The sequence below is a fragment of the Budorcas taxicolor genome, chromosome 1 (genome assembly GCF_023091745.1).
Source record: "Budorcas taxicolor isolate Tak-1 chromosome 1, Takin1.1, whole genome shotgun sequence".
In the NCBI taxonomy this organism is placed as follows: Eukaryota; Metazoa; Chordata; class Mammalia; order Artiodactyla; family Bovidae; genus Budorcas; species Budorcas taxicolor.
Window position 1 is genome coordinate 182,200,959 of NC_068910.1, and position 27,080 is coordinate 182,228,038.

The 27,080-nt window shown below is 43.5% G+C and overlaps 1 long non-coding RNA gene across 1 annotated transcript in view; it reads left to right on the forward strand.

Moving 5' to 3' along the window:
- Nucleotides 1-27,080, forward strand: part of LOC128053750 (uncharacterized) — a 417,990-nt gene that overhangs the window by 366,166 nt on the left and 24,744 nt on the right. The gene's annotated exons all lie outside the window — the stretch shown is intronic.

Below are 27,080 nucleotides of genomic sequence, written 5' to 3' on the forward strand. Positions count from 1 at the left end.
GACCCCATAGACGGCAGCCCACCAGGCTCCCCCGTCCCTGGGATTCTCCAGGCAAGAACACTGGGGTGGGTTGCCATTTCCTTCTCCAATGCGTGAAGGTGAAAAGTGAAAGTGAAGTCGCTCAGTCGTGTCCGACTCTTCGCAACCCCATGGACTGCAGCCTACCAGGCTCCTCGGTCCATGGGATTTTCCAGGCAAGAGTACTGGAGTGGGTTGCCATTGCCTTCTTAAATTCCATGGTGCTGTTCAATTTTCCAAAGTTTCACACCCATGATTTCACATAACCCTGTAATAACCCTTTTCTCCCCTAACCCTGTGGTTCACCTCCCCCTTTTCCTATCCCCACTGATAACCACTAGTTTGTTCTTTATATCTGATAATCTGTTTTTTTATTTTATTTACTAATTTGTTTTATCTTTTAGATGCTACCTGTAAGTGATGGTATGCAGTATTTGTCTTTCTCTGTGTGATTTATTTCACTTAGCAAAATACCCTCCCGGTCCATCCAGTGTTGCAAATGGCAACATTTCATTCTTTTTTGTGGCTGAGTGGTATTCCATTGTAAATGCATATGTACATGTCTTCTTTATCCAGTCATCTGTTGATGGATGCTTAGTTTGCTTCCATGTCTTGTATATTGTAACATGTATCTTTTCAAATTAGATCATGTGTTTCCCTTTATTTAAAAAAATAGTATTCTTTGCCAAAAACCAGAAGCTCCTTACAGACAGCCATCTTAGAACTCTTTTCCATTTCTCAAACTTTAATGTTCATCAGCTGGGAATTCTGTAGGTCTGGGGATAGGGGAGCCTGAAATTTAGAATTTCTAGCAGATGTTGTTGATCTTATTCCTGACCACAAGGCCTGGACTTGGAAAATGTTAGTGCTTACAAACTGTTAGTGTGTAAACATCCACCTGTATCAGCAAACGACGTGTCCTGCTCTTTATGCCACCACCCTCCTATATCTATCCTTTGTTTTCACAAGTTATACACAGTAATTCAGAGGATATAATTTTAGTTGGGATGCAATTAGTAAACCCTGCTTATCACAGTGACTCAGTTAAATGAGAGGTTAGTGAGAGAGAGGGAAAATGGAAGAGGTTTCATTGACAACTAGAAAACACAGTTATTTTGGATGTTAAACCTAAGACACCTATGAGGGTGATGGGCTTCCATCCCTATAGAGGACCTGCCACAGGGCCCTCAGAGAGAGGGTAACACCTGTAGCATTGCCCAACCTCGTTCCCACAGGGCACCTGAACTCCCCCTTAGGCAACCTTGGGCTTCAGAGAAGTGAATCATGGTGGCTGTACCAACACTGCCAGGACTTCTGACCTAGGGAGTGGACGTGGCATCCAGCTCCTGTTGTCTCTGGGTCTCCCACCTTCACATGCTGTCATGCATGTATAGTTATGGGAAATAAACTCTCTGTAATTAGAAAAAATAAAGTAATCAAGTGCCTCCTATATGGATTTAGGGAGAATTCTGGATGCCAGACCACCTTACCTGCCTCCTGAGAAGTCTGTATGCAGGTCAAGAAGCAACAGTTAGAATGGGACACAGAACAATGGACTGATTCAAAATTAGGAAAGGAGTACATCTGCTTATTTAACTTATATGCAGAGTATATCATGTAAAATGTTGGGCTGGATGAAGCACAAGCTGGAATCAAGATTGCCAGGAGAAATACCAATAACCTCAGATATGAAGATGGCACCACCCTTATGACAGAAAGTGAAGAGGAACTAAAGAGCCTCTTGATGAAGATGAAAGAGGAGAGAGTGAAAAAGTTGGCTTAAATCTCAACATTCAAAAAACTAAGATCATGGGAACTGGTCCCATCACTTCATGGCAAATAGATGGGGAAACAATGGTAACAGTGAGAGATTATTTTCTTGGGCTCCAAAATCACTGTAGATGGTGACTGCAGCCATGAAATTAAAAGACACTTGCTCCTTGGAAGAAAAGCTATAGCCAACCTAGACAGCATATTAAAAAATGGGACATTACTTTCCAACAAAAGTCCGCCAACAAAGCCATGGTTTTTCCAGTAGTCATGTATGGATGTTAAAGTTGGACCATAAAGAAACCTAAGCACTGAAGAATTGATGCTTTTGAACTGTGGGGCTGGAGAAGATTCTTGAGAGTCCCTTAGACTGCAAGGAGATCAAACCACTCCATCCTAAAGGAAACCAATCCTGAATATTCATTGGAAGGACTGACACTGAAGCTGAAACTCCAATACTTTGGCCCCCTGATGGGAAGAGCTGGCACCCTAGAAAAGACCTGATGCTGGGAAAGACTGAAGGCAGGAGGAGAAGGGGACAACAGAGGACGAGATGGTTGGATGGCATCACTGATTCAATGGTCATGAGTTTGAGCAAGCTCTGAGAGGTGGTTAAGGACAGGGAAGCCTGGTGTGCTGCAGCCCGTGGGGCCAGAAAGAGCTGGACATGACTGAGCGACTCAACAACAGCTGAATGTCTACCACAGTGGTTCTCAACCCTGGAGGCACATCAGAATTGGGAACTTGAATGAAAACATGCCCGTGCCTGGGCCTCCCCTCTGGAGAGCCTGTTGTAATCAATCTGGGGTGGGACTTGAACAAGAGTATTTTTAATACCACGCTGCTTCTTAAGGGGAAATGATAGCCACATCAGCTGCCCTATCATTGAGGTAACTGGGAAATTGTTGGCTATTGACTCCTTTACTCATCTTAGCAGCACTAAGGCCAAGTATCTCTAGTCATCTTAAGAGCGTTGCAAGATTCCCAAGAAAGTGGTCTTACTCCTTTGTGCTTCATAACGTGAATGTGTTAAAACTGCTTTTGAGAAGAAGCACTAGATGCTACAAAAGGTAACATGAAATATAGGTGGCTTGTGAAGCCTGGTCGTAAGGTATGACCTCCTCAAGCACCTGCAAAAAAAAAAGAAAGATGTTTCATTTGAGTCTGAATCTAATTAAATCCACACTTAATGGATACAATCAAGCAACCAAGAAATTGTAAATATGGTATTATGATATTTTCGTTGGTATTTTTATAAAATACTTTTACTATTGAAAGAAAACATTTCTAAAAATAAATTACTAAGAAATAAAGTCTCACATTTCTGCACCCTTGCTCACTCCCCATCACTGCTTCTAATCCTTTACCTGGAACCTGACTGCCGGCTTAGGCAGGAATGAAGGTGAATTCGGCCTGGAAGCCAAACTGCGTCTGGACCTCTGTTCGTGAAGAGGATGTCTTTGGACTCCACACATCCTTATCCAGAAACTTTCTTCCACAGGCCAAACTATTGGGAAGGCACAGATGAGGCAAGGGGTATTTTGAGAAATAAGATCTAACACTATAGAAAATGTCATTAAACACCAAGCAAAAAGTGTCAAATACAGGGACCTATTTGTAACGATTAGAAGAAGGAAGAGGAAAAGAAATAGAAAAACAGCTAAAATACAGAAGACAAATGTAAACAAGCCATGAGAAATTAATAGTGACTGTCATGTGTTGGTACTGAATGCCAGCTGCTTTATATATGCTATTGTATGTAATTCTCAGAAAAGCCTAATGAGGTGGATCATTATCTACGTCTCTCAGTTAAGGTCTCTTTTATGTAGAGGTGGCTGAATCAGGGGAGTTGGGTCCCAAGAAGGAAGGAGACTAGGATCCTGAATAGGCCCATGGAAAACCAACAGACCAGGAGCACCCCCATGGACAGTAAGGAAGAGTGAGCATTTTTATTCATTCATTTGCTTATACATTTGTTTTTTTATCCATTCAACAGCCACTGGTATAGGTGCCAGACCCTGTTCTAAGGGTTATATAACTATCAGCTCACTTAATACACAAAACAACATTCTGAAGCACATGCTAATTTTTTTTGCATATGCTAATATTATCCCCATTTTACAGATGAGGAAATTGAAACAAAGCTAAATAACTTCCCAAAATATTGTGTTAAGGCATTGATTAGGAGTTTTATTTGTTACAGCAGTGAGGCTGCCTGACTACTACAGTGTCACCACAAAGATATTTTCTGTTCAGACTTAAAGGGCTAATTTTGTGAAGAAGTTGACAAAACCCAGAGTTGTGACTTCAAAGACTTTGAAAAGGAAGTTCAAAAGACATCTTACATTTTGATGTGGCTCAGTTCAAAAGATTGATGACAAGGATGAGTTTATTTGGATGATGTAGGGGGGATTAACACATTGACTACTAATGACCTTTTTGAAAGTATCTATACAATCTTATCTACAAAATCTCTTTTGAAATGTACTGTCTTTTAAAGAAAATGAATAAGTCCACCTCTCAGATCCAGGTGGCTGCATGTTCTCATCTGTTAAATGAAGGTTAGGGATGGATAAGCTTGGAAGTACCTTCCAGCAACAACGATAAGCACCAGTGTTCAATTTCCCATGTTGCGGCTGTCTCAAGATGTGAAATTTAACTTAAAGTGGGGCTAACTGCTTTTCATAAACAGTTCACAAACTCAAGGCTGAATTCAAGCCTCTGATCCCAGTCCTAAGTCTGAGCCAGGAGCAGAGAGAGGCATAAAGACTCTCTGTTAGAATGTGAGCTTTTACAGACATCAACTAATATAAAAGAACTATAACTGCACTTTAATTTGGCTATCACTTTTTAAATCACACAGTGTATGATTCTATGATAAATAAAGTGATAAGTGAAGCACTTTCCTTGGATGCATGCATACAGTACTGCCACATCATACTGGAAGGGTTTCTATGAGAAAACAGATTGGCGGAGACATTTGACCTCCTCTCCCCTCCATCATTTTCTGCTCCCTTTTGTTCTCTGTCCTTTCAGCTCCTCCTCATTAGAGCCTCTGGCTCTCTCATTTTGTGGTTCTGTCATTTGACATTGAATTCACCTTTCCTTTTGACAGGACCCGCTGCTTTATATTTTGCTTTTTCCAACTCTGCAAAGATAAAAATCTCATTTCTCAATGAAAACTGAGACTCAGATACAAAGCATACTCGGGAACTGGCTTAATTGGCAAAGAAAAAAGAAAATTATTGAAACAGCCAGATAACTGATCCCAGCCAAACCCAGTGTTAAATCTAGCATAGCTATTATCTTTTTTTCAAACCCAGTACTGAACCAAAATCACTGCTTTTGGAAGGTTTTGTGAAACTTAATCAAACACTGCCGTGGGGTATGTGAATGAGGACTTTCACAATGAGAATCAACCTGCATTGTCACCGGCCTGAACCCATACCAGACTGGAACAACCTCAGGTGTAAGTAGAAGCTAAAACCCAAGTAGAACACTCTAAAGTTCTGTTCCATGTAGGGCTAAAGCAGCAACCACCATTCCTTTTACTAGGTTGACTTAGTAGCCTCTAAAAATCAACAGATTTGTGGACTTGATTTTTGCCCTCCAGTTCAGTTCAGTTCAGTTGCTCAGTCATGTGTCATTCTTCGCGATCCCATGGACTGCAGCACACCAGGCTTTCCTGTCCGTTATCAACTCCCAGAGCTTGCTCAAACTCATGTCCTTTGAGTCAGTGATGCCATCCATCCTTCTCATCCTCTGTTGTCCCCTTCTCTTCCTGCCTGCAATCTTTCACAGCATCAGAATCTTTTCCAGTGAGTCAGTTCTTTGCATCAGGTGGCCAAAGTATTGGAGTTTCAGCTTCAGTGTCAATCCTTCCAATGAATATTCAGGATTGATTTCCTTTAGGCTGGACTGGTTTGATCTCCTTGCAGTCCAAGGGATTCTCAAGAGTCTTCTCCAACCCCACAGTTTAAAAGCATCAATTCTTTGGCACTCAGCTTTCTTTATAGTCCAACTCAAGTGGGTTTTTACTTATGCCACAAACTACAGTTATGTTATCATATGCAAGTCCATGTGCCTGATGCACAGTGAGGCCAAACAAATCTAAATATTAAAGATTGGAGCAGAGAAAAATTTATTGCAGGGCCTAGCAAGGAGAATGGGTGACTTGTGCCCAAGAAAAGCCCAAATTGCCCAAGGGTTTCAGAAAAGCATTTTTAAAGACCAGATGATAGAGGAGCATCCTTGGGGTTTATGATCAGCTCATGTATAAAATTCTCTGATTGGTTGATGTTGAGGTAACAGGGCAGTTAACATTGTCAATTCTTAGAGACCTGTAGTTGGGGGTGGGGGGTGGGTGGCTAGTCATGATCACCAAGTAGTTAATGTCTTCCATTGGTGGTGGTTTTAGTGTCTGAAAAACTCAGGAAATGTGTATCAGATATTTTTCTCTAGGTACTTCAGAGATAAGCTATAGCAGAGGATATGAGGAAGGGAGTCTGTCCCAGGAAGGTCACGTGGGGTCTTGCTCGGTTACAGTTAGATACCAAATCCTCTCTCTCTCTGTCTCTCTCCCCTCAGTCCTGCCTTCGCACCCCTTTCCCCTCTCTCCCTCCTCCTTCCTCTTTGCCTCTCTCTCCCTCACTCCTCTTCTCCCTTCTTCACCTTTGATTAGGGGAGGAGGTGGGCAGGGACATCCTCTAAGGCACAACCCTTTTACAGTTTCTCCCTTAAGGGATCTAATTATCCCATGAATCCAACTTCTAATCTCTGTCTATGATTTCTACTTTCTGTCTCTAGTTCTATCCTTTCACCTAACTTCCAGGTCTACAGGACACACTCACACTGATGTAGTTGTAGCTTGTCTTCAAGAAAGCTGCATCAGTTTCTTCCCCCTTTGAGAGGTGGAGCCTATTCCTTCACCCCCAGTGAATCTGGGTGAGGGGGGCTGTGACTGCTTTGACTAACAGAATATAGTGAATGTGATGCTGTAGAACTTTGAAGACTAGGTTTTAAGTCGCCTTGAAGCTTCCACTTGGGTCTCTTAGAATATTACTTTTAAGAGGAGCCAGCCCTGGGGGAACCAGCCACCATGAGAGAATCTAACTATCCTGAGACCTCCACGCTGTCAGGAAGCCCATTCTAGCAACAAGCAGAAGTCATGTGGAGGGAGTGACACCCAACCGGTCCCCAGTGACCCAGACATCACAGCCCAAACACCAGACAATCATGAACCAAGAAGTCATGACTCCAGCCCTCGCTGCCATTTGACTGCAATCCTATAAGGAATCAGTCCCAGGGGAAAACTACCCAGTTGAACTTATCAGAATCACAGAATCATAAATAATCAGAAGAGACATCTAAGACATTTCATTCAATAGCTGACCCTTTCATTCACTTAGCAATTGTTCATTGAACCTTACTACATCTGCAGCAACTTGCAAGGTCCTAGAAACAAGCAATGAAGAAATCAGACCCAGTTCTTGCTTTCATGGAGCTGACAGTCCTTCAAAAGGGAAGATTGAACAACAACTGATCAATCGCTTCAAACTTCGAGTACCTCCTCCTTTGCTCTCGTGCTCAGGTGGTAAACATTCTTCAATTTTCCATTGAGATACGGAAATAATCGAGGAGGGATTCCTTCACTTAGGGACCTAGGATGTAAACTCCTTACCTACCAGCATCTCTGTGGAACTCTCCACCCACCTTCTCTCTTGTTTCTCTGAATGAAGTGTCTCTGGAGTTTACTCCATCCTCTTGAGCCCTGGATCCCATCCTTCACAGTGACTTCCCCATCACTTTAGTCAGAAAGCAAACAGCTTCCAAAACGATCTTGACCAGGCCCTTGGTTTGAAATACTATCTTTAGGCTGATGGCTCAGGTATCCATCTCTCCAACCTTGATCCCTGCTCAGACCCACAGACTGGTATATGTCCAAAAGACACACCGTGACCCACACAGAATTCTAGATGTTTTACCTGCTTCCTTCACTCTCCCTCATGCTTCTCAGTCCCAATAAATGGCCTCTTCCCAATCCCATCTCGAGAACAGATGAGTGATACTTGATTCCTCTCTTTGTTTCACTCTCACCTCCAATCCAGCAGGCAGCCCTATGACTGTACCTCCAAAACATCCACAAATCTACTCTCTCCTCTTCAGCTTCAGCTTCTCCATCCTGGTGCAGGTCACCATCCTCTCCCAGCAGACTGCTGACATTTCAAGCCTCCTTGTTGCCCCTCTTGTCCTTCCACAATCCCTTTTCCTTACAGCATCCCGAGTATCTTTTAGAAGCGTAGATTATTATCACGTGATTCCTCTGTTTAATGACTTCCTCTGAACTTAGAGGGCTTCCCATGTGGCACAGTGGTAAAGAATCCACCTGCCAACGCAGGAGGTGTGGGTTCAATCCCTGGGTCGGGAAGATCCCTTGGAGTAGGTAATGGTAACCCATCCCAGTATTCTTGCCTGGAAAATTCCATGGACAGGGGAGCCTGTCAGGCTACAGTCCATCAGGTCGCAAAGAGTTGGACATGACTGGGCCACTGAGCACACGTTGTACTTAGAAAAGCTTGTGTCTTTGTATCCTTATTTCTAAACTCTGTGTCCTTGTTTCTATAATCTGGCCTCTCAGACTTCTTTGCACGTGACTCTTGCCTTCACCTACCACATTCTAGCCATGAGGTCTTCTTTCCCTGCTGAGACAGGCCAAGGCCACTCCTACTCAGGGCTTTTGCACTACCTATTGCCCCTAGTCTTGACTTGGCTGACTTGCTAGTCAGCCTCCAGCTTCGAGGTCTCCTTTTCAGACTATCGAATCTATTGTGACAGCACTCTATTTTAATTGTTTGCATAGCACCGCTTACTCTCTGACATTGTTCATGATGATGTGTTTTTTTAACTTTTTTTTTTTCATCACCTGCACCTAGAAAGTAAGCTCCATGAGGGCACGTGCTTTGTCTTGTTCTCTGTTGCTTCCTCAGCTCCAAAAGAGTGCCTGGCCTGTAGTAGGTGCTGCATAAAATCTTATTGATGATGAATATGAAGAAAAGTGTCAGGTGCTATGGGAGCACCTAACCTATGATGATGAATGGACTAACCTAATTTCAGAGGTGTGGAATGGGAACCATTTTCCTGAGAAAGTGGAAGTTTAAGTGAAGATCAAGGTCTTCCCTGGTGGCTCAAATGATAAATAATCTGCCTGCAATGCAGGAAACCCGAGTTTGATCCCTGGGTTAGAAAGATATCCTAGAGTAGGAAATGGCAGTCCACTCCAGTATTCTTCCCTGGAGAATCCCATGGACAGAGAAGCCTGGCGAGCTAAGTCCATGAAGTTGCAAAGAGCTGGACATGTCTGAGCAATTAAGCACACAGCACACAAAGGGTGAGAAGGAGAAAGGCGCAAAGCAGGGAGCAAGGAAGAGAGCAGAAGGTCACGCAGAAAATCTCTGAGGGCAAGAAATGCCTGGCTCCCGGGACACCTGAGAGAAGTTCGGAGGGAGAGAGGCTGGCCGGTCAGGTCCCAGGAAGGGTTTTTGTGTTTGCAGGCCACTCATCTCTGTCCTGCCTAGACCTTGCTCATCTTGTGGCCAATCTGGAATCTTCATGAATGTGCCTCTACCAGGGACTCCTCTGTTCTCCCACAGGGTCCTGGAACCCTGAGGTCACCTCTGCTTCTTCTCCGTCAGAACGCCATGCCCCTCAGGGAGGGTCTCTGTCCAGCTGACCACCCTCTCAAATTCCCCGCACATCTGCTTTGTGGTCACCATTCCCAGTGCCCATGTAGCAGAGAGGAGCAGCTTTGCCTATGCTCATCGTCAGCCTCTGTCTCAAGCCCTCAGTCTTCCAGGGACCATGCCCCCTGGTTCTAGCTGCACCGTTTCACCCCGCTAAATGCTCACACACCAATCCTACCAGCCTGGAGCCCCCGCTCTAAATCTTCCGGGGGGGTGGCCTTCATCGTGACTCTTCTCCAACCAGAGACCTCGGTGGCCCCTTAGCTCCTGCAACATCCTCTCTAAACCCCATCACCAGGCTCCACACCTCCCATCCAACCTGATCCAGAACCCCTTCCGAAGACTCCTGCTTCACAGGGCAGTGAACACAACAAAATCCTTCCCTCCCACAATTTTGCACATACCTCAGCATGACCTCCTTTCTTCTCTCAACCACTTGAGTCCTCCTTCTCCTCCACTGAACATCTGCCCATCACCCAGTATATGACTGTGATAAAGAGCTCTAGGGCTGGAAACAGATTGCTCAGCTCCACCCCACACCTGCAGTGGAACCGTGAGCAAGCAAGCCACTCCACTTCCCTGTGCTTTGTTTTCTAATCTGAAAAATGGGAACAATAATAGTATCTAGTTTATCCCAGAGGGATGGTATGGGGAGGGAGGTGGGAAGGGGTTTCAGGATGGGGAACACGTGTACACCCGTGGTGGATTCATGTTGATGTATGGCAAAACCAATACAATATTGTAAAGTAATTAGCCTCCAATTAAAATAAATAAATTTATATTAAAAATAAAAATAAAAAAATTAGAAAAAATAAAATTATTTCTATAGGTCATGAAAAAAAAAATAAATAAAATGGGTAACCAACAAAGACCTACTGTATAGCACATGTAAGTCTGCTCAATGTAATATGGCAGCCTGGATGAGAGGGGTATTGGGAGGAGAATGGATACATGTATACGTATTGCTGAGTCACTCTGCTGTGCACTTGAACCTATCACAACATTGTTAACAGGTTTTATTCCAGTGTAAAATAAAAAGCTAAAAAAGAAAAAAAAAGAAATAGTATCAAATTTACCATGCTCTTGTGAAGATTACATGAGTTAACATAATATAAGTAAAGCACTGAAAACAGTGCCCTGTACGCTGACAGCACTAACAAGCATTTACTGTTATTATTGTTGTTGCTATCATCACTTCATCTTTTCTGTCCTGAACTCAGAAAGTACCCAGGATAGTCCACATCACAAATGTAATACTTAGCTTTATCCCTAATTGTATTTTTCCCTATTGTTTCCTGAGACCGCCCCCCGCCCCCAGGAGGATCTTCATTTCCTTGAAGACAGAGAAACAGCAAAGGCTGTCTCGTATGCCAGCAGTCCCAGGGAAGGCTGAGATGAATCAGAGCCCTGGCTTTCAAGTTGTTCACAGGCTAATAGAAGAAGACCAGCCTGTAATCATCATTCAAACACCATGGAGTGTGGAAGTGCGATAACCTTCTCGGGAGCACCAAGAAGGGGCTTTCTGGAAGGAAGGCTGCCCAAGCTGTAGGTTGAAAGTGCAAGCATCAGATCTATACAGTCAGGAGTGGAGGAGACTGTACACACTTCACACTGGCCCACACCACACAAGCCTCCTTTCCTTTCAATGGAGGCACTAACTCAACATACAAAAAGCACTGACAAGGATTTTAAATTCTACTGAAGTTTTAAAAACAGGGTCTAAGCAAGCTACACCGCATGACTCACAGCAGCTTACCCTGAAATATCTCATCAGCCATCCGGGTCGTCTCCACAGCAGCCACGCAGAAATCTCCCCTGGCTCCTTTCCCCACTCTTCTCTTTGCAAACTTTCCCCCCAAACTCCTCCAGGGTTGGCTGGTTTCTTCTCCCCTCCCCAATTCTGCTCAGCTCTTCACTAAGGAGACACATTTAGCTTTCCTAGGCCTGCTTCAATTCATCTTTTATTCTCAGTAGCAACTGAAAGCCAGGCTCCAAGTCCTCCCTGGAAAGGAAGGGGAAGGCTGCAAACTCTTATTGCAACTAGACTTTCTCTTCTTCCCCAGCACAAATCCTGCCTGGTAAAAGTTTTCCTCTTCTCTAAGAAGAGGACGTGGACTTCTCTAGGGGCTCAGTGGTAAAGCATCCTCTTGCCAATGCAGGAGATGGTTCGATCCCTGGGTTGGGAAGATGCCCTAGAGAAGGAAATGGTAACCCACTCCAGTATTCTTGCCTAGGAGATCCCATGGACAGAGGAGCCTGATGGGCTACAGTCCACAGGTTGTGAAGAGTCAGACACGACTTAGTGACTAAACAACCAGAGGAGATCACACCATCCAGGTCACCTTCCAAACTCATAGCCCACCCAACAACCTCCCCCAACACTTTTCTCCTATTAGACTGAGCCAGTTTCTCCTATGACATCAGCAAGGTTGGGGTAAGGAGAGCTGAGGCTGCCTGCTTCTGTGTCTTTCAAAGTTTCTTCTAGAACAATGACTTTTGAACTTTTTTTGAGACCCACTGTAAGAAATACATTTTATATTACAGCCAAGGGCACACATATGCACACACACACACCACACTACTGAAACAAAAGTTTAATAAGACATTATTTAACCTTTATGCCCTATTTTCTATTCCATGTGTGTCATTTTAAAATAAGAATACACATCATATTTTAGGGATACAAACTATTTACAGATAAAGTGATCTGAGGTCTGTAACTTGCTTCAAAATAATTGAGGTATCGATGAAACAAGATTGAACATGAGTTCATAACTGTTGAAACTTGGTGAGAGGCACATGGTACATGGTGGTTCATTATACTATTTTCTCTAATATTTTATAAAGTTGATATCTTCCATAATAAAAAATTTAAAGCAAAACAAAAATATTGGTGATGCCCCACAAAAGTGATTTTACAATCCATGAATAGGCCAGGAACTACATGTAAAAAACCTTCTAAAAAGTCCAGGAGTTGGGAAATTTGAAAATAGATGGCAGGGGGAAATGTCAAGATCTAAATTTAATCTGTTACACACTCCATCCCCCTAAACAAAGTCTATTTCTTCTTCTAGGATTGGGAGGTGGAATGTTTGCCGAGTTTTGTTTCCCTTCAGCATACAGCTGTTTCCAGGTTTCTGTATGGATGAAAAACAAATATGACAGGGTAGGGAAAACACATTGAAAAGATGGCAGGGACAGCCAAAGCCCTGTATAGTGTCTGTTTCAAACAGACAGAAAGGGAGGTGATCATTAAATTCAATCTAGACAGTGTGGTTTTATCAGAAATAAAGCCAGTTGTGCTCATCATTTGGTCCTTCCAGAATGCTGTATGTTTATGTGTGTGTGCGCTAAATCACTTCAATCCTGCCTGACTCTTTGTGACCCCATGGACTGTAGCCCACCAGGCTCCTCTGCCCATGAGATTGTCCAGGCAAGAACACTGGAGTGGGTTGCCATGCTCTCCTCCAGGGGATCTTCCAGACCCAGAGACTGAACCCTGGTCTCTTATGTCTCCTCCATTGGCAGGCAGGTTTTTTACCACTAGCGCCACCTGGGAAACCCTGTATTGTATACATATTTGATGTCAAATTGCCAGTCTCTTGTGTTATGATCTCTCTTGATAACCTTGTGGAGGCTATAGTCTTTATGAAAGCTCCTGGCTGAGGAAGGGTGGGTGGTGCCTATTGCCTATAATGTAGAAACAGTGGTCCCATGTTCTCTCCATACCAGATGGCAATTGAGTTTATTCTGGGCCTGCCTCTACACTCCACCCCCGCCCGCTCTCCTGAATGGCATTGTCTGGGCAGTGATAGACTCACCCCAGGAGGATCCTGGTTCTTCAGGAAAATTAGAGATACCAAGGAAATGGCAACCCATTCCAGTATTCTTGCCTGGAGCATCCCGTGGACAGAGGAGCCTGGTGGGCTGCTGTCCATGGGGTCGCACAGAGTCAGATATGACTGAAGCAAATTAGCATGCATGCAAGGGAACATTTCATGCAAAGATGGGCTCAATAAAGGACAGAAATGGTATGGAGGGACCTAACAGAAGCAGAAGGTATTAAGAAGAGGTGGCAAGAATACACAGAAGAACTATACAAAAAATATCTTCATGACCCAGATAATCACGATGGTGTCATCACTCACCTAGAGCCAGACATCCTGGAATGTGAAGTCAAGTGGGCCTTAGGAAGCATCACTACAAACAAAGCTAGTGGAGGTGACAGAGTTCCAGTTGAAGCTATTTCAAATCCTCAAAGATGATGCTGTGAAAGTGCTGCACTCCATATGCCAGCAAATTTGGAAAATTCAGCAGCGGCCATGGGACTGGAAAAGGTCAGTTTTCATTCCAATCCCAAAGAAAGGCAATGCCAAAGAATGCTCAAACTACTGCACAATTGCACTCATCTCACACTCTAGTAAAGTAATGCTCAAAATTCTCCAAGCCAGGCTTCAACAATACGTGAACTTCCAGATGTTCAAGCTGCATTTAGAACAGGCAGAGGAACCAGAGATCAAATTGCCAACATCCGCTGGATTATCGAAAAATCAAGAAAGTTCCAGAAAAACATCTACGTCTACTTTATTGACTATGCCAAAGCCTTTGACTGTGTGGATCACCACAAACTCTAGAGAATTCTTAAAAAGATGGGAATACCAGACCACGTGACCTACCTCTTGAGAAACCTATATGCAGGTCAGGAAGCAACAGTTAGAACTGGACATGGAACAACAGAATGCTTCCAAATAGGAAAAGGAGTACGTCAAGGCTGTATATTGTCACCCTGCTTATTTAACTTATATGCAGAGTACATCATGAGAAACGCTGGGCTGGTGGAAGCACAAGCTGAAATCAAGATTGCTGGGAGATATATCAATAACCTTAGATATGCAGATGACACGACCTTTATCACAGAAAGCAAAGAAGAACTAAAGAGCCTCTTGATGAAAGTGAAAGAGGAGAGTGAAAAAGTTGGCTTAAAACTCAGCATTCAGAAAACTAAGATCATGGCATCTGGTCCCATCACTTCATGGCAAATACATGGGGAAACAGTAGAAACAGTGACAGATTTTATTTTCAGGGGCTCCAAAATCACTGCAGATGGTGACTGCAACCATGAAATTAAAAGATACTTGCTCCTTGGAAGAAAAGTCATGACCAACTTAGATAGCATATTAAAAAGCAGAGACAATACTTTGCCAACAAAGCTCTATCTGGTCAAAGCTATGGTTTTTCCAGTAGTCATGTATGGATGTGAGAGTTGGACTGTGAAGAAAGCTGAGTGCCGAAGAATTGATGCTTTTGAACTGTGGTGTTGGAGAAGACGCTTGAGAGTCCCTTAGACTGAAAGGAGATCAAACTAGTTAATCCTAAAGGAAATCACTCCCGAGTATTTATTGGAAGGACTGACACTGAAGCTGAAACTCCAATACTTTGGCCACCTGATGCAAACAACTGACTCATTTGAAAAGACCCTGATGCTGGCGAAGATTGAAGGCAAGAGAAGGGGACAACAGAGGATGAGATGGCTGGATGGCATCACTGACTCAATGGACATGAGTTTGAGTGAACTCCGGGAGTTGGCAATGGACAGGGAGGCCTGGTGTGCTGCAGTCCATGGGGTCACAAAGAGTTGGACACGACTGAGAGACTGAACTGAACTGAACTGACCATGTACCTGCAGTACCTATTGATCTGTTAGATCTTCTAGGAGGGGGTGGGCACCTGACCCCAGCATCATCATTCCTAGAAACCATCTGCAAAATAGTCCAATCCCAAATTCTCCAAACTCTAATCAGGAAAAGGAAGCCCCTAAACACACTTCTGAATTATTGTGAGATTAAAGAAGACCGCAGAACAGTACTCCTGGCTGTAAATGGACAGAGAACCGTGTGGAAGAAATTACAAACCATCTCCATTCCCATAAGGTAGAGTCTGGGAAAAGGTTGCTGACGTCCTTCATAATAACTTACACACAAAGGTTAGAGATGCCAGTGCTAACCTTCATCAGCATGTTGGGAAATGCAGCAGTTCACTACGGTGAGATGACAGTGAGCCTTCTTATTTTGTTTACTGTGACCCCATACAGGATCCTATTCCCTAAGCTGTCACCACCAGCTTTCGTGGAAACGCCACCTGTTGCCAAATCTTCATGGAGTGTCTCTTTTTCCATCTGCTGAGAGGAGACCCATTTATGATGATTCTTCAGATTAAGATTCCATACTCCAGTAAAAGAGAAAATCACACACACACACACTCAGGAAGGTACTTCTAACAAGCTGGCATGTGACTGCTCCATTTTCTCCTAATGTGGACACTAGACCAGCCTTGCTGGTCAGTTTCTGGGGTCTCTACATTGCAGAGGAGGCAAAGAGGTCTGGTTTAGGACTAGGTCATAGTCCAGTCCTTTGGCTTCAGGAAGCCTTGCTGTCCAAGTTTCCCATCACTTTGGTGGACACTTGCCACGTGGGGTTGCTGGATGATTGTGCAGTGATGTGAGCAGGTCACTGAGCAGCTGAACGTAGGGACCCTCTGCACTGTAAACACTACTCATACCACCCATCCCTAATATCTGCCTCTGACTTCCTATCTTTTCTGGAATGAATTTACATTTCAGAAACTGTGATCTTGGAGGCTCAGATCAGAACAAAGCAAAACAATAAAACTGCATGCAGCCTGTAAGCCGCTGAGCGAGGGGACCCTCTCAATCTTGGACAGTGCCCAGAGGCCAAGGGCAAGCCGGACTGTTGATCATGCAGCTAGCCCTGGGTCAGACAGCTCCCCTGAAGGTTGGCTCCACAACTTGGAGTGGTTTAAAGTGGGTTCCACCACTTCCCTAGGATTAAGGTGCTGCTTTGCAGAGAGAGTTTGCTCTACTGAGTCCACACCATCTACTTTGCATGCTAAGTCCATCATAGGTGCTCTTGGTGAAGGTGTCCTTGAAGTTCAGTCTGGAGGGTATATTTAATTCTGTGGGTGGCTAGGACCTCAGGGCCAAAGTCTAGGACACCTCCTCCTTCTTTTGCTACACAGAGTGTCTAAAACCAAAGGAGTAAGGCTGGGAAGGGCTAAGAGATTAGAATCTAGGTTTTCTGCTTTTCCTTTGAAGTTCATGCCAGAGAGTTGAGGACCGAAGAGGCAGGCCCACATTATGACTTTCACAGGCCCTAGATACCTCTATCATCCTGGGCCTCTTCCTCCAGAAAAACACACTTTAAATTGTATTTTATTGTTGGATTGCGATAAAGAACAAACAAGTCAGTATAATATACTGAAGCTTTTTCTTCAACCTAAACATTAAGTTTCTCTTTTGCTTTAAAGAGAAATGAAAGCATTTTTATGCACCCTTAAAAATATTGTAGGTCCTGGGTACTGTGCCTGTAGGGTTAAGCAGATGCCAAGCCTATGAAGAGGTGCCACTAAGTACTCGTGAATGGATCAGTAGATGAAGGGAAAGATCATGATATTCAGGATGAAGCTTTGTAGAAAATCCTTCACTGTATCTCCTTCCATCTGTCCACCCTGCCCTGAGCTTCCTGCTCTCAGCCGTGATGATTTCAGAAACTCTGATTCACTCCTAAGGGTGGTAGAACGTCTGTGGAGGGAAGCGGCATTCTCCCCTTACCCCCACAAGTCACCACAACACTGTAGTAACAGAGAATTACAGTTTCCAATTCTAAGGGAAATTTTATTTAAGCACATGAACAGAAATATCAAGAATAAATTTTGTCCTTCACTACAAACACCTCTGCAGACGTCCTAGCATTAGTCATGAGAAAGACCATTTTAAAAGATGTTTACAGAGCTACCTTCTGAAGCTTGGGCTTCACAATCATAATGTTTCTCAGTTGTTGATTAACTGAGTCTCCAGTCAAACAATCCACTGAGTTACAAACGGAAAGACATAAGATTGGCAATGGCTCCTACAATATTTCACATTTGTCATTTGCAGAACTTATCACCAAGAGACAATGTATTACAATTTCCTTAGTGTGATTCAAATTCACTTTCCTTTACCTTAATCTACAGGTTTGCGTGCTAAGTCATTTCAGTCATGTCTGACTCTTTGGGACCCTATGGACTGTAGCCCTCCAGGCTCCTCTGTCCATGGGATTCTCCAGGCAAGAACTCTGGAGTGGGTTGCCATTCCCTTCTTCAGGGGATTTTCCCAACCTAGGGATCAAACCTGCATCTCTTACATCTCCTGCATTGGCAGGCAAGTACTTTACTATTAGCTCCATACAAGTCTACAGATGGCCAGAATCTCCAGTGGAATCCTGAAATTTTCCTGTTCTTTTCAAAAGATATTTTTAGTTCACTTTCTCATATACAGAGATTCCAGGCAGCACATTTAGCAGTAGACTGCTTGTGTCCTCTGAGAACAGAGTGTTACCGAACTAGAGATTGAGAAATGCTCTTAATATTCTCAGAACCAAGTGAACTGAATTATTTATTGTTGGGGGGAAAAAAAGTAATTATCCCTCAAACCTTCTAAGTTCTTGGCCAAGACCCCCCCCCCACCACCACATAATTAAAAGACAAATCAACAAGAGAAAAACACATTTAATTATGTACCTATGGGGGCACCACAAAGATATGAGATCCAAAGCCACCCAAGCAATTGAGCCTTGCATACCATCCTGAGCTAAGAAATGGTATAGGAGAAGCCTATAGGCTTTTCCATCCTGAGATAGGAGCCTAGGGCTTCGCAGGGGAGGAGAGCAGTTCACAGGAGGATGAGAAGAGCAGGTATTTGGTAAACAAAATTTGCCCTGTCAGGCAGAGAAGTCACTCAGATGATAAAATTGTATCAGGTAACAGCTTTCTTCCTGGTATCGGCTCCCTTTCTCATTTCTTTCAGGCAGTTAAAGGAGGTGGTGAAGAGGAGTAAAGCAGCTTTTCTTGCAGCTGGGTCTTTAGTGTCTTTATCTTAAACTAATGCACGTACCAAAGCAGCACATTCTGGGGTGATTTATTCTGAACCCCCTAGTTATCTTAGAGCAGCAGTAGGCAAACTAATGCTTATGCGCATGCGTGCTAAGTCACCTCAGTCCTGTCCGACTTTTTGCGACCCTACATACTGTAAGTAGTCAGCCAGGCTCCTCTGTCCGTGAGACTCTCCAGGCAAGAATACTGCAGGGTTGCCACTTCCTCCTCCAGGGAATCTTCCCGACCCACGGATGGAACCCACGTCTCTTGTGTCTTGTGCATTGCAGGCAGGCTCTTTACCACCAGCGCCACCTGGGAAGCCCACGACTATCTGGCACCAAAGTTAATACCTTTCCTTCTGGTGTCATCATCACTTCCTGAGCCTTTCCTGTCATCATGGGAGTTTGCCACTAGTACTCTATTTCTTTGCTTTTTTCTTAAAATTACAGTGTAGTTGATTTAGAATGTTGCATTAGTTTTAGGTGTACAGCAAAGTGATTCAGTTATATCTATTTATCTATTTTTTTTAGATTCTTTTCTCTTATAGGTTATTACAAAACATTGAATATAGTTATTTGTGTTATACGGTAAGTCCTTGTTGGTTATCTATTTCATATATAGTAGTATGTCTAAGTTAATCCCCAAATCCTAACTTATCACCGTTTGGTAATCATAAGTTTGTTTCCTATGTCTGTGGGTCTGTTTTGTATGAGCTCATTTCTATCATTTTTGTTTTAGACTCCACATATAAGCGATATCATATGCTATAATATTTGTCTTTCTCTGATTTACTTCACTAAGTATGATAATCTCTAGGTCCAACCGTGTTGCGGAGTGCTCTATTTCTTTTAAGAACTTTTTAAATTTTACTTTGGCTGCACTGAGTCTTCCCTGCTGCTCACAGGCTTTCTCTAGTTGCACCGAGTTGGAGGCTACTGTCTAGGTGAGATGCGTGGGCTTCTCGCTGCAGTGGCTTCTCTTGTTGCAGAGCTCAGACCCTAGGTGCTCAGGCTTCAGTAGTTGAGGTATGTGGGCTCAGTAGTTGTGGTTCCTGGGCTCTAGAGCTCAGGCTTCAGTTGTTGTGGCCCACAGGCTTAGTTGCTCCACAGCATATGGCCAGGGATTGAACCTGTGTCTCCAGTGTTGATAGGCAGATTCTTTACCATTGAGCCATGGAAAGCCCTGAGCACTCTATTTCCTAGTGCACTCTTAGTACACTAAGCTTAGTGCAGAGTAAGGCTTCCTTTTATTTGTCCCAATTTGCACCTTCTCCAGCTTTAAAAGGGAGCCCTGTGTTTGGTAAACATGCTCTTGCTGAGTCTGGGTAATTCAGCCATACCCTCTCTTGTGAGTCCCGTCTTCCTCTAAATCTTTTTTTGGGGTGGTGGGGGTGGGAGGCAGGGCAGAGAGCATCTCTCTTCCTTGCGAACGGAAATGTCCTCTACTCTTCAAGCCTGCTATGGTTTGGTTTTATGTCTTTAGCTGCAAGAACCAGAGCAACAGATGACATTCTCAGGTTCAGTAAACTGGCAGGATAGGGTTTCTTTCATTTCCCATGTCTTCCTTAATGATTCCTAGCATTTCACTGTTGTTTGGTTTCATCTTCTTGGGGCCATAGAAGCAAAAGAGAGCAAAGTTTTGTGTTTCTGGTAACTTACCAAGCACATTCCTGGAGCAAAACTTTGTTTGCTCTGCGCTAAGGATCCTATTATATTGTTTACATTAGTTTCCTCTGAATAGTTTGAGTATCATTTTCCTGCATAGTTCACATTCTTTTAGTTCCCGTTCTAAAGGGAAAGAAAGGCACAGGACAAGTTTGTGTGTGTGTGTGTGCGTGTGTGTGTGTGTGTGTGTCTACATGGGGGAGGGCTACCCAGTGAGGCAGAAGGCCTACATTCCTTTACAGGAACTGGAGCTCCAAATACCTTGGAGCTTCCAAGAATATCAGATATGATCTAATCTCTAAATTGAAAGTCAACAGACTGTTCCCATGACTCATGAATCCAGATACATCTTTCCACAATCAGGCCTTCACTTCATGGGGGTGGGAATATCTATACCTAATCAATGTGAATAAAGCAGATCTTTTTGAAAGGCTCCCATTTCTTCTGAAGACTAGGAACAGTGTTTTGATATGTTTTACTACTGTTTTCTTAAATATATTTTCAAAAACATATATTTCTGCCAGGCTTCCAGGTAAATTTTCATGTAAGCATTCTTTCAAACACCTCAGCATAATTGCCAGTTGGTAGTAGGGGCTTTGGCACCCCACTCCAGCTCTCTTGCCTGGAAAATCCCATGGACGGAGGAGCCTGGTGGGCCGCAGTCCATGGGGTCGCTAAGAGTCGGACATGACTCATCGACTTCACTTTCACTTTTTACTTTCATGCATTGGAGAAGGAAATGGCAACCCACTCCAGGGTTCTTGCCTGGAGAATCCCAGGGATGGGGGAGCCTCATGGGCTGCCGTCTATGGGGTCGCACAGAGTCGGACATGACTGAAGTGACTTAACAGCAGCAGTAGGGGCTTAAGCCTGACCCAGCATGTAGTAGTGCATTTCTAGATTTCCCCGCAGTCATCAGTTTTCACAGGTAGAGTGATGTCAGATCATTTCATTCATCAAACCTGATGAGAAAGACTGTATAATCCCTGCCTGGACATTTCAGACATTCATGTAACTTTTTCAAAGTTTCCTTGAATGTTTCTCATTACTTCTCTACGATGAAAGTGAAAGTGAAGTCACTCAATCATGTCTGACTCTTTGCAACCCTATGGACTGTAGCCTACCAGGGTCCTCTGTCCATGGGATTTTCCAGGAAAGGGTTCTAGAGTGGGTTGCCATTTCCTTCTCCAGGGGTTCTTCCCAACCCAGGGATCAAACCTTGGTCTCCCGCATTGCAGGCAGATGCTTTACCATCTGAGCCACCAGGGAAGTCTCCTCATGCTTATTCTGTCTAATCAGTGAGTGTCATCTGTACTAACTACTCTCAATTCCTTTGGAAAACCTAACAAAACTTCCATTCACCCTCGCTAGTCAAGACAATTCCCAGCCTATATTTATTTTTGCTCTTTTTCTTTCCTTTCTTCTTTTTTTCAAGAAAATAAACCAAGATTAGAAAGACAGAAGTAAAGGCAAGAAGATGCTTTTGTAATAAACCTCCCTAAGGGTGTGGTATCTCTGTCAACTCTACCTGGCACCCTTGCTCAGCCCAGTGAGCATCACCACTGACCTGAGTTCTCCCAAGTTCCCAATACCTCGAAGCAACTAATAAAGACCTTTTGCACCCATGTAATAAATATAAATTATAAAGACTAATAGGATATCACCTCAGATTTATTTTTACAATTATTGTAGTAAACAAATACAATAAATTCATGTATGAAGATAAACAAAATACAAACAAAACACATTTTACTGGCTTATCAAGAACCTTAAAGAGTAGAATCTTGTCTTACCTACCTAGAACAAAGATTCTAAAATCAATATATAATTTACAGAAGGACATGTAATCTAATACACTCTTTCTTCTTTTTTTAATTGAAGTTTACTAGTGCCACCTATGGACTTCCCTGGTGGTTCAGACGGTAAAGCGTCCGCCTACAATGTGGGAGACCTGGGTTTAAGCCCTGGGTCGGGAAGATTCCCTGGAGGAGGAAATGACAACCCACTCCAGTACTTTTGCCTGGAAAATCCCATGGATGGAGGAGCTTGGTGAAGGCTACTGTCCATGGGGTCACAAACAGTCAGGCACAGCTGAGTGATTTCACTTAGTGCCAGCTGGGAAGCCCATATATATTAATAGATACTTATAAGTATGCATTAAGGCCTATACTAATATATATACTTATATACTTATCAGTATATATCAACATATATGGGCTTCCCAGGTGGCACAGCTGGTAAAGAACCCATCTGCCAATGCAGGAGATATAAGACATGCGAGTTTGATTCCTGGATTGGGAAGATCCCCTGGAGGAGGACATGGCAATCCACTCCAGTATTCTTCCCTGGAGAATCCCATAGACAGAGGAGCCTGGCAGGCTACAGTCTATGGTGTCAAAGAACCAGAACGACTTAAGAGACTTAAGCACGTTCACAGGGACAGTGGATCAAGGTGATAGCAAGACTAGATTCAACATAAAGCTCATGAAGCTCATGTGTTTGAGCATCTCCTGTGGAGGAATGGGTCAGCAGTAGACTACCACAGGGACAGGGGCTCTGGGTGCAGCAGACTGGGGTGTGGCATAAGCCCTCTTGGAGGAGGGCACCGTTGACCTTACCATAGAGCTGCCAGAACTTACACAGGACTGGGAAATAGACTCTTGGAGGGTAGAGAAAACCTTGTGCACAAGGACCCAGGAGAAAGGAGCAGTGACCCCACAAGAGACTGACCCAGACTTGCCTGTGAGTGTCCAGGAGTCTCCGGTGGAGGTGTGGGTCAGTGGTGGCCTGTTGTGGAGTCGGGGGAGGGGGGGTGGGTGTGCAGTGACTGTGGCAGTACATGCATGTGACCTTTTGAAGGAGGTTGCCATTATCTCCATTGCCTCCACCATAGTTTGGCCCCAGGTAAACAGCAGAGAGGGAACACATCTTCACCCATCAATAGAAAATTGATTAAAGATTTACTGAGCATGGCCCTGCCCATCAGAACAAGACCCAGTTTCCTCCTCAGTCAGTCTCTCACATCAGGAAGTTTCCATAAGCCTCTTATCCTTCTCCATCAGAGGGAAGACAGACTGAAAACCACAATCACAAAAAACTAACCAATCTTATCACATGGTCCACAGCCTTATCTAATTCAATGAAACAATGAGCCATGCTGTATAGGGCCACCCAAGACAGACGGATCATGGTGGACAGTTCTGACAAAATGTGGTCCACTGGAGAAGGGAATGGCAAACCATTTCAGTATTCTTGCCTTGAGAACCCCATGAACAGTATGAAAAGGCAAAAAGATAGGACACTGAAAGATGAACTCCCCAGGTTGGTAGCTGCCCAGTATGCTACTGGAGATCAGTGGAGAAATAATTCCAGAAAGAATGAAGAGACAGAGCTAAAGCAAAAACAACAGCCAGTTGTGGATGTGACTGGTGATAGAAGCAAAGTCCGATGCTGTAAAGAGCAATATTGCATAGGAACCTGAAATGTTAGGTTCTTTAATCAAGGGAAATTGGAAGTGGTCAAACAGGAGATGGCAAGAATGAATATCAACATTTTAGGAATCAGAGAACTAAAATGGACTGCAGTGGGTGAATTTAACTCAGATGACCATTATATCTACTACTGTGGGCAAGAATACCTTAGAGGAAATGGAGTAGCTATCATAGTCAATAAAAGAGTCGGAAATGCGGTACTTGGAGGCAATCTCAAAAATGACAGAATGATCTCTGTTCATTTCCAAGACAAACCATTCAGTATCACACTAATCCAAGCCTATGCCCCAACCAGTAATGCTGAAGTAGCTGAAGATGAACGGTTTTATGAAGACCTACAAGACCTTCTAGAACTAACACCCAAAAAAGATGTCCTTTTCATTATAGGGGACTGGAATGCAACAGTAGGAAGTCAAGAAACACCTGGAGTAACAGGCATATTTGGCCTTGGAGTACGGAATGAAGCAGGGCAAAGGCAAATAGAGTTTTGCCAAGAGAACGCACTGGTCATAGCAAACACCCTCTTCCAACAACACAAGAGAAGACTCTACACATGGACATCACCAGATGGTCAACACCGAAATCAGATTGAGTATATTCTTTGCAGCCAAAGATGGAGAAGCTCTATACAGTCAACAAAAACAAGACCGGGAGCTGACTGTGGCTCAGATCATGAACTCCTTATTGCCAAATTCAGACTGAAATTGAAGAAGGCAGGGAAAAACCGCTAGACCATTCAGGTATGACCTAAATCAAATCCCTTATGATTATACAGTGGAAGTGAGAAATAGATTTAAGGGACTAGATCTGATAGACAGAGTGCCTGATGAACTATGGAATGAGGTTTGTGGCACTGTACTGGAGACAAGGATCAAGACCATCCCCATGGAAAAGAAATGCAAAAAAGCAAAATGGCTGTCTGAGGAGGCCTTACAAATAGCTGTGAAAAGAAGAGAAGTGAAAAGCAAAGGAGTAAAGGAAAGATATAAGCATCTGAATGCAGAGTTCCAAAGAATAGCAAGGAGAGATAAGAAAGCCTTCCTCAGTGATCAATGCAAAGAAATAGAGGAAAACAACAGAATGGGAAAGTCTAGAGATCTCTTCAAGAAAATTAGAGACACCAAAGGAACGTTTCATGCAAAGATGGGCTCGATAAAGGACAGAAATGGTATGGACTTAACAGAAGCAGAAGATATTAAGAAGAGGTGGCAAGAATATACAGAAGAACTGTATGAAAAAGATCTTCACAACCCAGATAATCACAGTGGTATGATCACTCACCTAGAGCCAGATATCCTGGAATGCGAAGTCAAGTGGGCGATAGAAGCATTACTATGAACAAAGCTAGTGGGGGTGATGGAATTCCAGTTGAGCTATTTCAAATCCTAAAAGATGATGCTGTGAAAGTGCTTCACTCAGTACAAGCAAATTTGGAAAATTCAGCAGTGGCCACAGAACTGGAAAAGGTCAGTTTTCATTCGAATCCCAAAGAAAGGCAATGCCAAAGAATGCTCAAACTACTGCACAGTTGCACTCATCTCACACGCTAGTAAAGTAACGCTCAAAATTCTCCAAGCCAGGCTTCAACAGTACATGAACCATGAACTTCCAGATGTTCAAGCTGGTTTTAGAAAAGGTAGAGGAACCAGAGATCAAATTGCCAACATCTGTTGGATTATTGAAAGAGCAAGAGAGTTCCAGAAAAACATCTACTTTATTGACTATGCCAAAGCCTTTGACTATGTGGATCACCACAAACTGTGGAAAATTCTTCATGAGATGGGAATACCAGACCACATGAACTGCCTCCTGAGAAATCTGTATGCAGGTCAGGAAGCAACATTTAGAACTGGACATAGGACAACAGACTGGTTCCAGATAGGAAAAGGGGTATGTCAAGGCTGTATATTGTCACCCTGCTTATTTAACTTATATGCAGAATACATCATGAGAAATGCTCGGCTGGATGAAGCATAAGCTGGAATCAAGATTCCCAAGAGAAATATCAATAACCTCAGATATGCAGATAACATCACCCTTATGGCAGAAAGTGAAGAAGAACTAAAGAGCCTCTTGATGAAAGTGAAAGAGGAGAGTGAAAAAGTTGGCTTAAAGCTCAACATTCAGAAAACGAAGATCATGGTATCCGGTCCCATCACTTCATGGGAAATAGATGGGGAAACAGTAGAAACAGTGACAGACTTTATTTTGGGGAGCTCTAAAATCACTGCAGATGGTGATTTCAGCAATGAAATTAAAAGATGCTTACTCCTTGGAAGGAAAGTTATGATGAGCCTAGATAGCATATTAAAAAGCAGAGACATTACTTTGCCGACAAAGGTCCATCTAGTCAAGGCTATGGTTTTTCCAGTTCACTTCAGTTCAGCTCGGTTCATTCGCTCAGTTGTGTCCAACTCTTTGCAACCCCATGAATCGCAGCACGCCAGGCCGCCCTGTCCATCACCAACTCCGGGAGTTCACTCAGACTCACGTCCATCGAGTCAGTGATGCCATCCAGCCATCTCATCCTCTGTTGTACCCTTCTTCTCCTGCCCTCAATCCCTCCCAGCATCAGAGTCTTTTCCAATGAGTCAGGTCTTCGCATGAGGTTGCCAAAGTATTGGAGTTTCAGCTTTAGCATCATTCCTTCCAAAGAAATCCCAGGGCTGATGTCCTTCAGAATGGATTCCAGTAGTCATGTACAGATGTGAAAGTTGTATTATAAAGAAAGCTGAGTGTCAAAGAATTGATGCTTTTGAACTGTGATGTTGGAGAAGACTCTTGAATGTCCCTCGGACTACAAGGAGATTCAACCAGTCCATCCTAAAGGAAATCAGTCCTGAATATTCATTGGAAGTACTGATGCTGAAGCCGAAGCTTCAATACTTTGGCCATCTGATTCAAAGAGTCAACTGATTAAAAAAGACCCCGGTGCTGGGAAACACTGAAGGCAAGAGGAGAGGAGCATGGCAGAGGATGAGATGGTTGGATAGTATCACTGACTCAATGGACATAAACTTGGGCTTTTTGAATGGACATAAACTTGGGCTTGTTGGATAGCATCACCAATCAATGGACATGAACTTGGGCAAACTCCAGGAGATAGTGAGGGACATGGAGACCTGGCATGCTGTAGTCCAGGGGATCTCAAAGAGTAGGACACAACTTAGCAACTGAACAACAATAGCAACAGCAACAGGAACACCACCATGAATGGGGAACTTATAACATATTAGGAACCCAAGGAAACAGAGACAATCGTACATTAGGAGAATAGTTGCATTGCAGAGAGACATTGAATTAAAGAAATCTACCACTCAGATGACCATTACATCTACTACTGCAGGCAGGAATCCCTCAGAAAAAATGGAGTCGCCATCATGGTCAACAAAAGAGTCTGAAATGCAGTACTTGGGTGCAATCTCAAAAACGACAGAATGATCTCTGTTCGTTTCCAAGGCAAACCA